This window comes from Zalophus californianus, chromosome 11 (genome assembly GCF_009762305.2).
Source record: "Zalophus californianus isolate mZalCal1 chromosome 11, mZalCal1.pri.v2, whole genome shotgun sequence".
In the NCBI taxonomy this organism is placed as follows: domain Eukaryota; kingdom Metazoa; phylum Chordata; class Mammalia; order Carnivora; family Otariidae; genus Zalophus; species Zalophus californianus.
This window is the reverse complement of record NC_045605.1, coordinates 7417432-7432145: the sequence shown is the minus strand read 5'-3', so window position 1 is coordinate 7432145 and position 14714 is coordinate 7417432. Positions and strand designations below refer to the sequence as shown.

The 14714-nt window shown below is 38.1% G+C and overlaps 1 protein-coding gene across 4 annotated transcripts in view; it reads right to left on the bottom strand.

Annotated features, from left to right (window-relative positions):
- ZC3H12C (zinc finger CCCH-type containing 12C) overlaps positions 1 to 14714 on the bottom strand; it is a 68951-nt gene that overhangs the window by 21322 nt on the left and 32915 nt on the right. The gene's annotated exons all lie outside the window — the stretch shown is intronic.

Sequence of the window (14714 nt, the reverse complement as noted above, 5' to 3'; positions counted from 1 at the left end):
TAAAAAGGCAAGCTACCTAACGGGAGAAAATATTTGCAAAATGATGTATCTTATAAAGAACTCACACAACAAACAAAAACACAACTCAAAAACCCCACAAACAATCTGATTAAAAAATTGGCAGAGGATCCAAACAGACACTTTTCTAAATAAGAAATAGATGGCCAAGAGATACATGAAAAGATGCCTATCATCACTAATCGTCAGAGAAATGCAAATCAAAACCACAATCAGATATCACCTCAAGCAAGTCAGAATGGTTAGTATCAAAAATGCAAGAAATAACAAATATTAGTGAGGAAGTAGAGAAAAGAGAACCTTCAAGCACTACTGGTAGGATTATAAATTGGTTCAGCCACTACAGAAAACAGTATAGATGTTCCTCAAAAAATTGAAAACAGGAATACTATACAGTCCAGTAATTTTACTTCTGGGTATTTACTCAAAGAAAAAGAAGACACTAATTTGCAAAGATATATGCACCCCTGTGTTTACTGCAGCATTATTTACAATAGGGAAGCAACCTAACTGTCTACCAGTAGAAGAATGGATAAAGAAGATGTGGTGTAGATAATGCAATGGAATATTACCTAATCTTAAAAAGTATAAAATCTTGCCATTCATGAAAACATGGATGGACCTAGAGGGTATTTTTTTTTTTTAAGATTTTATTTATTTGACGGAGAGAGACAGAGAGAGAGAGAGGAACACAAGCAGGGGGAGTGGGAGAGGGAGAAGCAGGCTTCCCGCTGAGCAGGGAGCCCGATGCGGGGCTCGACCCGAGGACCCTGGGATCATGACCTGAGCCGAAGGCAGATGCTTAATGACTGAGCCACCGAGACACCCTTCAGAGGGTATTCTGCTAAGTGAAATAAGTCAGACAGAGAAAGACCAATACCACGTGGTTTCACTTATATAAGGAATCTAAAAAAGAAAACAAAATACCAAAACAAACATACAAATGATAAGAATCAGACTCAAAAATACAGAGAACAAATTGGTGGCTGCGAGAGGGGAGGGCTATAGGGGAATAGCTGAAATAGGCAAAGGGGACTGAGAGGTACAAGCTTCCAGTTATAAAATAAGTCATAGGGGTAGAACGTACACCTTCGAGAAGACAGTCGATAATACTTTAATAACTTTGTATGGTGACAGATGGTAAATGCATTTCACTGTAGTGAGCATTTTCTAACGCACATAATTGTTGAATCTCTATGTTGTACACCTGAAACTAATACAATATCTGTCAACTATACTTCAACAAAAAAAAGATGGTGAACTTACGAAAAAAAAAATACTTGGAAATCACTGGTGACTTTTATTCTCGTTTTGACATTTATGTAGCAAGTATATTACTTATATGATCCAAGGAAAGCAATTCTTAAAACAATCTTTCCATAACTGATCTAAAATCCAATTATAAAAATAATACCTAGAATGTCATATTAGTAATACATTAGCATAGCTAATTATTATGGTAGTTGGCAGCGTCTGTAAGGTGCTCAGCAGCGCGCCCAGGACACACAGAGTTATTAGTGCCTTTACTCTCTCATGACCTTGTAGTCCTAATTTGTGCAAGATGGAAAAACTTGCTTTGGAATGAAAACGAAACCAATAAAATAAATCTTTATTAGCTTTAATCTCACCACTGATAGTAAATTATGATTTTGAGAACGATATATTTCATGTCTGGAGATCACTAAACTGAAACCAAAAAGTAATCAAGGTAACCAGAGGACTGAAAAGAGAATTGCCTTTTTTAATAACCTTGTATATATCCTTTTTTATTTAAGTCAAAAATGTGACCTATAAGTACGCTCTATTCTCCACTTGAAGGTGCAAGGATGATTATAAAACTCCAGTGGCTTTAATGGGCCATTATTACATTAAGCTACCCGTAAGAACACAAGTTCCCAGGGTTGTCAGTGAAGTGGTTACAATGAAAAATTTAAGAGTCAAAGGTACCCCTTTAAACCAGAGAACCATATTTGAATCTTTTGCACCAACTCCTTCAAGTTTAGATTTAGCTTCGTTACATCACAGGAAGTCGGGGTGCACTGGATGTTAATCACAGAGTAACTGTAACATGATAAGAACACTAATAAAAATATTGAACACTAAATTATTAACAGACCCAGGTGCTCTTCAAATATTTCATAACTTGGTATTTTTTTCAATTTTTAGGCCTGATCATACACAAACCATGTTGGACATGTGAAAATATTTTACTTTTAAAGAACTCTTTAAAAAATGGCTTTAAGACCTTCTTCACTGATCCTGTATTTTTTCAATGTTTTAGGATTGTTTAAAAGAAATTCTCACATCTATCCTATGTTCCTTAAATAGGGAGAAAGGAGTGCAGCTGGATATAACCTTGAATATGGAAATAAGAGAAAATTTTACTTTCTATCATTGTAGTCTAAATTTTATATTGTGTGATAATGTATAATGAATTTCATGTGCTGCCTTATGGGAATCCAAAATTTTCTTTTACACTGCAGACTCATACAACTGAATGAAGTCTATTTTGTCACTCTAATAGCTGCTCAGATTTAGGATCTCTGATCTTTTTTCCAATACACCAAGAGCACTCTGAAGCTAAACCCAGTTGTTATGGTGCTGAACACTGAATGTACCACCAGAAACTAAATCTATACTCCGTTATTGGCGATCATTTCATCAGGGTTCATCAAGTTGTGTTCAAAACTTCCACACTGTGGCTCAGAGACACTTCTAGACAGCAGGGAAGGGAATTTTTAAGTAGAAACAAAGCCCACCTGTAGCACTCAAATCAAACAGAATTCTGATTTTGTCTGTTTAAAAAAAGTGCTTCCAAGATTTGCAGGATTATACCGCTTAAGAAAAAAAAAGTCTGAAAAATCACCAATTTACAATAATGAAACTATATGAAATGTAAAACAGTTTACAATCGCCCTCCACTTGGTTATGGATATAAGAGCAGTGGGGTCAAGAGAGTCTTGAGGATGGAAAACCGTAAGGAAGAAGGAAACGGGAAAGACTGTGTTGACCTTATAAGGTCCATAATTTGAAGCCAAAATTAGGAAGCACATCTAGCTGATCTTGATCCAAGTGGGTCATTAGTCTAAAGATGTTGAAGAGAACATATCTGTTAAGTAGTTATAAAAATGTCTTCAATTTCAGCAAAAGTAGAAAACATAGACCCTAATCACATTTTCCTATTTTTATAACTGGGTAAACATTTCCCATTTCTTATAATTGGTAACACTACTTGGGGGATCTGTAATTAACTTTATTCATATGTAATGGGATTACTACTGTTGCTGATTCCTACAGTAAGGTTTAAACACATTTGAGATAACAGGAAAGTTTACTGACTACTGGCCTATTAAAATTCATGGTTGATGCCATCCAGAATTGTGAATTTAGGATTATAAAGAGATGCAGTGGAATATTACTAATATTTGTCTTTGTTATACTCCATACTGATATAATTAAAAACGGAAAAAACTAGTCATGATTGTTTCTTTTTGTAATCTCTAAGGACTTTCTTTACAACAGTAAGAGAAATGGGACACCGCCAACTAACCTGTAAGTAATACCTAGGATACTCACCTAGGGGGATATTAAGCTGTCCTTTAGTTAATGGTAAGCCCCAATTAAGCTGGGGCATAAAAAGCATTCCACTGAGAGACTATCTAATAGAAATATAATGTGAACCACATACACAATTTTAAATAATCTAGCACAGTGCATTTTTAAATGCAAAAAGCAAAAAAAAAAAAAAGTAAAAAGCAGTTGAAATTAATTTTGTTTGAAATTAATTTTAGTAATCTTTCATTTAACTCAATTTACCAAAAATTATCATTTTAAGACATAACCAACATAAAAGTTATTGATATATTTCACATACTTTTTCAAAATGTGGTATGTATTTTACATTTACAGAATATCTCAATTTGGACTAGATACACTACAAGAGCTCAAAGCCACATGTGGTTAGTAGTCACCATGCTGGACCACATAGGTCTGCTGCACAGAATTTTGATTAATTTTTGTTGAGAACCAAAACCAAATTTGAATGAAAGCTCTCTCTTTGTGTAAACCAAACATGTGTGGACTAGGTGTCCAGGAAGATTTTATTAAGTATATATTGGGGCTGTACTTAAGTGTGAAACAGGCAATAGGACAGCAAATCCACCAAATAACTGGAGGCACATTTTAGAGCCTAGCTAAGATGACCTTCAATATTCAAATTTACATTGAAACGAGTTCTCAAGTTCACAAAGCCTCACAAACCAGATTAGATACATGAAAGCCTTTGTGCGTTTCAAGATCAGAAGCTAAATCCCATTATATAGATTGCTAAACTCTGCTCGTATTTTATAAATATCTGGGTTTACCCCACTAGTCTTGGTATATATCAAGAAAAGTTATCACAACTTACACATTTTCTCTGCTCATACTCTAAAATCTATGTCTGATTTCTGTTCAAACTTTCAGCCATTCACCTGGAGTGTTTGTGTACATCCCTGTTAACACAGATTTGTACTAACACCAGCTGGTTCCTATCACAAGCCTTTTTTAGGAGTGGAGGTAGAAACGGTTAATTTCTCCATTCCCTGCTGTTTGGTATGCAAAAGCAATGAATATTTTTAGTTCATCTTTTTTTCCAGTTGCCCACAATTTAACCTTTGCATTTATTTTCAAATATAAGTAGGCTTCCTTGTCTGCAATCTTAGTGCTGAAATCCTTCTCTAAATTTCTTTACACAGTGAATTTTTTTTTAAAAAGATTGTATTTATTTATTTGAGAGAGAGTGCACAAGCCAGGGGAGCAGCAGAGGGAGAAGCAGGCTCCCTGCTGAGCAGGGAGCTCAATCTCAGGACCCTGGGGTCATGACCCGTGCCAAAGGCAGATGCTCACCTGCCTAAGCCACCCAGGCACCCCATAGTGAACTTTTTTAAAGGCATATTTGATATGCTCCTCTTCCCCTGCTTGAATTCTTTTGGTGGCTTCTTATCATTATCAGAGAGGCAATACAAGCAGGGATCCTACTAGCCAAAAGTGGTCTGGCTGACATTATTAGCAAAGAAAATATTTATCCTAATACTCTGCACAAACGTGCATGCAACAATAAAGCCCATCTGCTAGTCAGGAGATTTGACCCAAATCCAGAAATCTTGGTTCCATGACCAAGATAGAGGACTTGCCATGATTGGGGAAGGCGTGGGGAGGAGTTTGAATAATTCGTTCATATCAGAAAGAGAAGAGTGGTGTGCCTAGTTTTCATTCTACTTGACAGGAGACTCTGTGGTACATCATCATGTAGGGGGAGTGATGAGGCTCTGGGGTTTTTCTTGTTTACTACTCATATAATGGGTAGAAGCTAAAGCAAAATACAGAGATACAGTTAATTCTAATGAAGTCAGGTGACCAGGTCATGGAAGCATACTAAAGAAATCAAGTACTAGAGTTGGGAAGATGGCAGAAGAGGAGGATCCTGAGCTCAACTTGACCCACGGATACAATGACAGCTACATCCTTATAACAAATCCTGAAAATGACCTGAAGACTGACAGAACAGACCTTTTACAGTGACTCGTAAGAAGGAAGCTTTACAGCAAAGGCAAGGAGGGGTGGAGCCCTGGTTGGGAGCCAAACCTCTGGTGGGAATAACCACAAATGGGAGGGAGAAGCAAGGGGATCAGACCCCATGGCGGGTGCCCCTGGCACCAGGGACCTGCACTGGGAAGATGAGCCCACAGAACATCTGGCTTTGAAAACCAGTGGGGCTTAACTTCAGGAGCTTTAAAAATCATCGGGGCTCAACTCAGGGAACCAAAAAAAAAAATCAGTGGGCTTAATGGCAGGAGAGCCAGAGGGCAATATGAAACTGAGTCCCTGCCCTTAAAGAGCCAGGGTAATAAATAACTCCACTGAGACACAGCATAGTAAGAGCAGTTTGAAAAGTGCCTGGGGTATACATGTAAGAGCTTTATTGACTGATCTTAGACTATGTGATGGAGGGAGGGGCAGAGAACCGCAAGAGATTTCTCCAAGAACAAAAGTGCCAGTGGGTGCCATTTCTCATCCCCATCCTCCCCCGCCCAGATAGCCAGATGCTTGTAGCAGTCAGCCCTATCAACTCTCCATCTACCTTGCGAGCACCATAAACCGTGCCCTGACATTCCCCTGCGGACCTGTCCCATCTAATCCACCCATCTTGGTGGGCATACCTCCAAAGCAGCTCTTGCCCTCACCATATCCTGCAGGCAACCCCAGAGGGACCAGCACAACTGCCAAGTGACTCCTGTCTGGGGAGGGAGAGATGTCCCAGCACACCAGCATGCCCACAGTTCCAGCAGCCCAACCTCTTAGCTGGCTGCATAGGGAGTAAGCCCTGCCCTTTGGTGCACCTGCAGATGCGGCAGAGAGGCTAATGGCAGACACCTACTCTGACTGCTGGCCTGCCCATAATCCAACCATGGCAGTTGTCTCAGGCCTCTCAACAGCCTGGGGACCAAACTCTACCCAGTAGGCCCACATCAGGCAAAGCGGATCATTGCAGCTTGCTGGGCTGAAAACGGGACACAAGGCACCACAGGACCTCTTTTACACAAGACCACTACAAGACCAGAAGACATAGCTAACCTACCTAACACACAGAAACAAATAGAGAGTTAGACAAAATGAGGAGACAGAGGAATAGGTCCTAAATGAAAGAAGACAAAATCACAGTAGTAAAAGAGCTAAATGAAATGGAGATAAGCAATATGCCTAATAAAGAATTCAAAGTAATGATCCTAAAAGACACTAACTTGAGAAGAGTGGATGATCTCAGAACTTATAGGAAGAGGTAGAAAATATAAAAAAGAACCTGTCAGAGCTGAAGAATTCAGTAATGGAACAATACACTAGAAGGAATAAATAGCAGATTAGAAGACACTGAAGAACAGATCACTGATCTGAAAGATAAGGTAATGGAAAGCAACCAAGCTGAATAGCAAAAAGAAAAAAATAATAAAAAAATGAGACTAGCTTAAGGGAATTCAGCAACATCACTAAGTGTAATAACATTTGCATTATAGGAGTCCTGGAAGGAGAAGAGAGAGAGCAAGGGGCAGAAAACTAATAAGAAAATAGCCAAAAATTTTCCTAACCTGGGGAAGGAAACAGACATCCAGATCCAGGAAGCACAGAGAGACCCCAACAAGATGAACCCACATTAGTCCACACTAAGACACATAATAATTAAAATGGCAAAAAATGGTGATAAAGAGGGAATTTAAAAGCAGCAAGAGAGAACAGTTACATACAGGGGGCATCCCATAAAGCTATCAGCTGATTTTTTAGCAGAAATTATGCAGGCAAGATAAAGTTTTGGATAAAACTTTGCAGGAGTGGCATGAAATATTCAAACTGCAGAAAGGAAGAAAAAAAAAAATCCTTCTACAACCAAGAATACTCTACCCAGCAAGATTATCGTTCAGAATAGGAGAGTTTCTCAGATAAAAATTGAAGTTCATCACCACTAAACGAGCCTTGCAAAAAAAATTAGAGGGAGTCCTTTAAGTGAAAGGGCCACAACTAGAAGAAAATTATGGAAGGAAACAAGTTCACAGGTAAAAGCAAATATGTAGTACAGGTAGTAGATTAATCACTTATAAAGCCAGTATGGAGGTTTGAACACAAAGGTAATAAAATCAATTATATTTACAAAAATTAGTCAAGGGATACACAAAATAAAAAAGATGTAGGATATGACATCTATATATAAAATATGGTGCTTTTAGAATATAAAACTTAGTGCTTTTAGAATATATTCAAACTTAAGTGACCATCAACTTAATATAGTCTGTTAATACACATAAGATGTTAAACGTCAACCCAATGATAACCACAAATCAAAAACCTATAATAGATAACACAAAAACTAAAGAGAAAGGAATCCAAGCACAACACTAAAGAAAGTTATCAAACCACAAGGGAAGAGAGCAAAAGAAGAAAGGAACAGAGAAGAACTAAAAAAACAAACAAACAAAAAAAACTCAGAAAACAATGAGGAAAATGGCAGTAAGTACACACCTGTCAATAATTACTTTAAATATTAATAGACTAAATGCTCCAATCAAAAGACAGAGGGTCAGTGAATGATAAAAAGCAAGACCTATCTCTACATTCCCTGTAAAAGACTCACCTAAAGACACATACAGACTGAAAGTGAAGGGGTAGAAAAACATACCCCATGCAAACGGAAGCGAAAAAGAAGCAGGGGTAGTGATACTCATATCAGACAAAGTAAGACTTTAAAACAAAGACTGTAGCAAGAGACAAAGGGTACTACATAATGATAATGAGATCAATCCATAAGAGGATATAACAATTGTAAATATCTATGTTCCCAACACAGGAGGACCTAATTACATAAAGCAAATATTAAGGGAGGGCATAAAGGGAGAAAATGACAGTACAGTAATAGGGGACTGTAACACTCCCTTACATCAATTGGATATATCACCCAGACAGAAAACCAACAAGGAAAGAGTGGATTTGAATGACAGACCAGATGAGCCTAAAAGATACAGAGAAAACATTTCCTCCAAAAAGAGCAGAATAGACGATTTTTAAAGTACACATGGGACGCTCTCTAGAACAGATTACACAATAGGCCACAAAACAAGCCTCAATAAATTTAAGAAGACTGAAATCATATCAAGCATCTTTTCTGATCACAACTGTATAAAACTAGAAATCAGTTACAAGAAAAAAATCTGGAAATAACAAGAATGCACAGAGACTTAAAAATGTGCTACTAAACAATGAATGGGTCAACTGAAATATTAAGGAGGAAATTAAAAAAATACACGGAGACAAATGAAAATGAAAACAAATGGTCCAAAATCTTTGGGACACAGAAAAAGCAGTGTTAAGAGGCAAGTTTATACTGATACAGGTCTATCTCAAGGAAAAAGAAACATCTCAAATAAACAACCTAACTTTACACCTAAAGGAACCAGAAGAAGAAGAACAAAACCCGAGGTTAGAAAGAAGCAAAGAATAAAGATTATAGCAGATATAAATGAAATAGAGACCAAAAAAACAATAGAAAAAAAAAATCAATGAAACCAAGAGCTACTTCTTTGAAAAGATAAACCATTAGGCACGCTGATCAAGAAAAAAAAAGAGGACATGAATAAATAAAAAATGAAGAGAAGTGACAATGAACACCACAGAGAAGTACAGATTATAAAAGAATATAATGAGAAAACTATACACCAACAAACTGGACAACCCAGAAGAAATGGATAAATTCCCAGAAACATACAATCTTCCAAGACTGACTCAGGAAGAAACAGAAACATTGAACAGACTGATGACTAGCAATGAAATTGAATCAGTAATCAAAAAACTGCCAACAAACAAAAGTCCAGGACCAGATAAGTTTCACAAAAGCAGAAATAAGCTATTGTGAGTACATCAAAATAAGTTTTTGCATAAAGGAAACCAACGAAACAAAAAGGCAACCTACTGAACGGGAGAAGGTATTTACAAATCATTTAACTGACAAGGGGTTAGTATCCAAAAAATATAGAGAATTCATACAACTCCATACGAAAAAACCAAACTGGCGAGGATGTGGAGAAATGGGAACCATTGTGCACTGTTGGTGGGAATGCAAACTGGTGCAGCCACGGTGGAAAACAGTGTGGAGGTTCCTCAAAAAGCTAACAATAGAGCTACTACATGATGAAGTAATTCCACTAGTGGGTATTCACTCAAAGAAAGGGAAAACACTAGTTTAAAAAGACATTTGCACCCCTATGTTTATTGCAGCATTATTTACAATAGCCAAGACATGGAAGCAGCCTCAGTGTTCATCTGTAGTCACATGGATAAAGAAGGGTACACACACAGAGTATCAGTCATAGAAAAGAATGAGATCTTGCCATCTGCAACAATGTGGATGGACCTAGAGACTATCAGGCTTAAGTAAAATAAGTTCGGCAGAGAAAGACAAGTATGTGGGATCTAAGAAACAAAACAAATGAACAAAGAACAAAAGAATAACCACACTTAAATACAGAGAACAAACTGGTGGTTGCCACCGGGGAAGCTGGTGGGGGGAGTAGGGGTGGGTGAAATAAATAAGGGGGCTTCAGAAGCACAAACTTTCGGACCAAAAAATCAGTAAGTCATGGAGATGAAAAATACAACATTGGGAATATAGTCAGTATTATTTTAATAACATTTGGTGACTACACTTATCATGGTGAACAGTGAATAATGTCAAGTCAACACGGTGCACACCTGAAACTCCTATAACATTGTGAATTATATTTCAATTAAAAAAAAAGTTGAGGACTCTCAGTAATCAAAGTGCACAGACACACAAGTCATCTTATCCTCCTCCCATCCCGGTGGCGCACAGGGCTGCACCGTTAATGACATGACGAGTCATCGGAAGCTTACACCACATGGGACTGAAGAGCACTGGATTTAAGGAAAAACATGAACTTAAACTACTGGATACATGTGGACAGAGACGAGTTCAATACTCACTGCCGAGCTACCTTAAGTTGAATAGAATCACAGGGTTTGAAAAATTATAAAGCTACTTGGAGGAAATAAACATCACAATAGCCTCAGAATTTCATTTCAGAAATGTGATAAATATTACTCATGCTTTATTTCTGTGTCCATATCTGGGGCATACAGAACCTGGTGCATCCATATTATCCAGCATCTGTCCCTTTAAGGAAAGAGGCCTATTTGCTCAGTGACCAATTTGCAGGTTTGTTTGTTTGTTTGTTTGGTTTTTTTAAAGGAATTAAAATCAACTGCACTTCTTGTCAGGATTTATTAGTCCAGCTCCACTAAATATAAATTTCATTCTGGGACATATTTCACAAACCAAACACGTACTAAATGCTTAATATTTTATATGGAAACGTTTAGGGCTTTCCCTAAGCTTAGTTTACCTTTCTGTTTTAATACACTTACGCCCTACACACTCAGCAGTGAAACAGGTATCACAAATTATGCTGGACTAAGTTCTGGGTCACTGTCAATTATTGGTGACTTGCTTATTCAACAAACGTACCCACAACTTCTATCAGTGTGGCACATTTTGAAAAGCAGATTAATCGACGGGAAGTAAAGCATGCGGCCTCCACACCACCACAGGAGGATCCCTGCAACCCCAGGGCCTTTGGTGTCTGTCTCGCTTACATGGCTTGTCCCTGCGTGACTTTGAAGTCACCCGGATCTAAGAGCCCAAGTCTCCTTTATGAAGCTGTAGAAATCATCACTGAAAACCACCGATGATATAAACTTGAAGCAAGAATTAAAATATTCCCATAAATCATACAAATAAAACAGACTGCGAAATTGCTATGCTTATTAAATACTGAAAAAAAAAACAAACAAAACCAAACCAAACCCTGGGATAACAAAGCATTCATTAGTTACTATATTCTGGATTGAAATACAAAATCTAACTCTAATGCAATAACTGTAATTTACTGAGCATCTAGGACATGCCAGGCACTTGGTATGAATTACCTTTAATTCTCATAACAAGCCTGTAAGATAAGAATTCCCCTTTTTACAATTCTGAAAAGGAAGGTTGGAAAGTTTTAACAACTTACTTAGAATCACAAAGGTGGTACATAGACAACTCATTTTTTTTTTTTTTAAAGTCTACTTTGGTAATTTTAATAAAAATGCCCTTGCCTTCCTACTTTTAAATTCTAGCTAAAGAATCATTTTCTATCAGTTCTATAGCTGGCATTTAAATGAAACCAAAATATATGGGCGCCTGGGTGGCTCAGTTGGTTAAGCGACTGCCTTCGGCTCAGGTCATGGTCCTGGAGTCCCGGGATCGAGTCCCACATCGGGCTCCCTGCTCAGCAGGAGGTCTGCTTCTCCCTCTGACCCTCCCCCCTCTCACGTGCTCTCTCTCTCTCATTCTCTCTCTCAAATAAATAAATAAAATCTTAAAAAAAAAAATGAAACCAAAATATATTCATCTTATATATGGACTACTTCTGCCTGAGATGAGAAAGAAAATAAAATAGTATTCTATTCTTAACTCACCCCCATATTTACTTGTTATTTTAACATGATGTGTACAAATTTATTATATAATAGCTTTGCCTAACTTAGTATGAGTGGGCAATTAATTTTAAAAGTAAAAGCATGTTTTATTTTATGAGACAAGAAATGGGTGAAATCTGTCTGCATTTTTTGTTAAATTAAGATTTTGAATCTGAAGTAGATAGGTATTTTTAAATGACTTTTTTCCCCTACTTTATGTAGATCTTATAAATGGCAGAATATAAAAGCTTACTATGAATTTTCATGAGCTCTGGCACTTTCAGAGTTATGGACGTGGTACAACATTTTATTGTGACTGACAGTATAATGCTGCTATAATAAAAATTTCCTGTCAACTTGTTCTGTCCTGAAATGCCTGGAGCACTTCAGTTTAAGTGTCAGATTAAAATATATGATGGCGAGAAGAACAGGCTCTGCACTGTCCCACCGGTCCAGCAAGGGAAACGGGGTGGCGCCACACGAGTGTGGGGGCAGAAGTTTGTTTTCCTAATTACTTAAGAATAGACTGTTCACATGCCTTCCTGATGCCGTCTATTTTTGTAGCACAGTTTTCCTGTGGATGATTTTCACCATGTGTGGTAAGTAGAGTTTAGAGTCTGACGTAAATTTTCAATTATTTCCAGTGGAAATCTTCATTTCCATTGGGAACTAGGTGTTAGTCATGGGAGTGGATGTGAGGCTGATCCTACTGTGACATCATTTATCTAAATGACATCCATCTTGGAAATTCATTTCTGTGGGCTCCAAGTTTTAGAAATCTCATGCCCTTTTCCCCTTCCAAGGTCTGTTTGTGCTTGTCCAGAAGTGCATTTACCTCCAACGCCAAGTACTCCACTGGTACCTTTCTTGGTACCCCCTTCAGAACTCGGCTTCCAAAGTTCAACTGTCCCGTGGTTACTGCCTTCCTCTTCCCTCTCCTGTGGGCTTAGACAGGCTCATTCTTAAACCCCAAACTAAACAAAATCCTCCCCCAACACTTCTTCCTCCTCTTTCTTCCCTTCCTCTGTCAACTTCCTAGAATACCGGTCTAGCTCTATTTCTTTCTTTTTTTTCTTTTTTTGAAATTTTTAAGTAGGCTCCATGCCCAGTGTGAGGCTTGAACTCACAACCCTGAGATCAAGAGTCACACACTCCTCCAACTGAGACAGCCAGGCGCCCCTATTCCTGCATTTCTTGACATCCCTGTAACTGGGCTTCTACCTTTAAGGCCATATGGCATTCCTGAAGACAGTGACTTCCTGGCTGCCATGTCCTCTGATCTTTTTTCAGTACTACCCACAGGATATTCTCTCCTTAAAGCCTTCTCTTCTTCCAGTCCTGATGGCATTTGTAGGTCCTTGGTTTTTCTAGCACTATACTTTTTTCTAACCCTCGGGGTTTTCACACTATTCTTTCCCCTCCCGACCTGTAAATATTCACATTTCATGCTGAATGATTTTTGACACTGGCTATGCATCAAAATACCTTGGCACTTAAATAGATTATTATTTGGGCTCTACCATAGCCCCACTGATTCAGATTCTCCAAGAGTAGAGAGAAGGTGTATTTTTTTGAGACTCCCCCTGGTGATTCTGATCTCTGCCTACAGGTATAGGTGTTCCTCCAGATCCTATTACCTTCTCTCATTACTCTCTCTCCTGGAGATTTCATGATGTTTTGGCCTTACAAGTTATCACTCTGCTGAGGTAACTGTTCACAAGTTCTGGACTACAAGGAAAAAAAAAATCATTCTGTGGCTAAGTTTGGGAAAGTCTGAACAAGAGAGAGGTTATTTTACTGAAAGACTTCTCGAGGCCATACATACGCTTCATACCTCTAGGACACTCTAGGCCCGCTTCACTTCATCAGAAAGGGTTGCATGCATCCAAATTGATCTCCTACCTCCTATAATCCACTTTAAGCATCACTGCCAGGTTATCAGTATAAGGCACAACTCTACTCTTATATCCTCTCCTCGAAAGTCTTCAGTTACCTTTGGATCAGGGTCAAGTTCAAATTCTCTAGCTTGTCACTCAAGGCCTCAAAAGGCCTGGCTTGAACCTTTTCAACTTGTTTCTCTCTCTCATTATCCAATAAAGAGTGTACGGACTTTGAAGTCAGACATGCTTGGGTTTGAATTATGCTTTACCTTGGGTAAGCAATTAATATCCTGCAAGTCTCATATGCTTATAAATGAAAGAAAGATAATACTGTTTCCACCTGAAAAGGTTATTTTGAGGATTATAAGTTGGTCCTTCTCATATCCCGGGTACAAGTCCTTACTCTCACCTGCTAAAAACCAGTGGCTCTCAAATTTCAGTACATATTCTTATTAGCTGGGGTACTTGTAACAAAAGGTGATGCAGGAGCTACCCCTTGACCTGGACTTGGTAAGTCTATGTGTGGAGTTGGCAGGTCTATAGAACTGCACTGTCCAGTATGGTAGCCACTAGCTACAGGTGGTTACTGAACACTCGAAGTATGGCTCGTCTGAATGGAGATGTGCTGTAAGTGTAAGATATCCAATTTTAAGACTTAATATCAAAAGAATAATGCAAAATATCGCATTATCGATTACATGTTGAAATGATATTTTGGCTCTATGAGTCTAAATAAAATATGTCATTCATATCAAT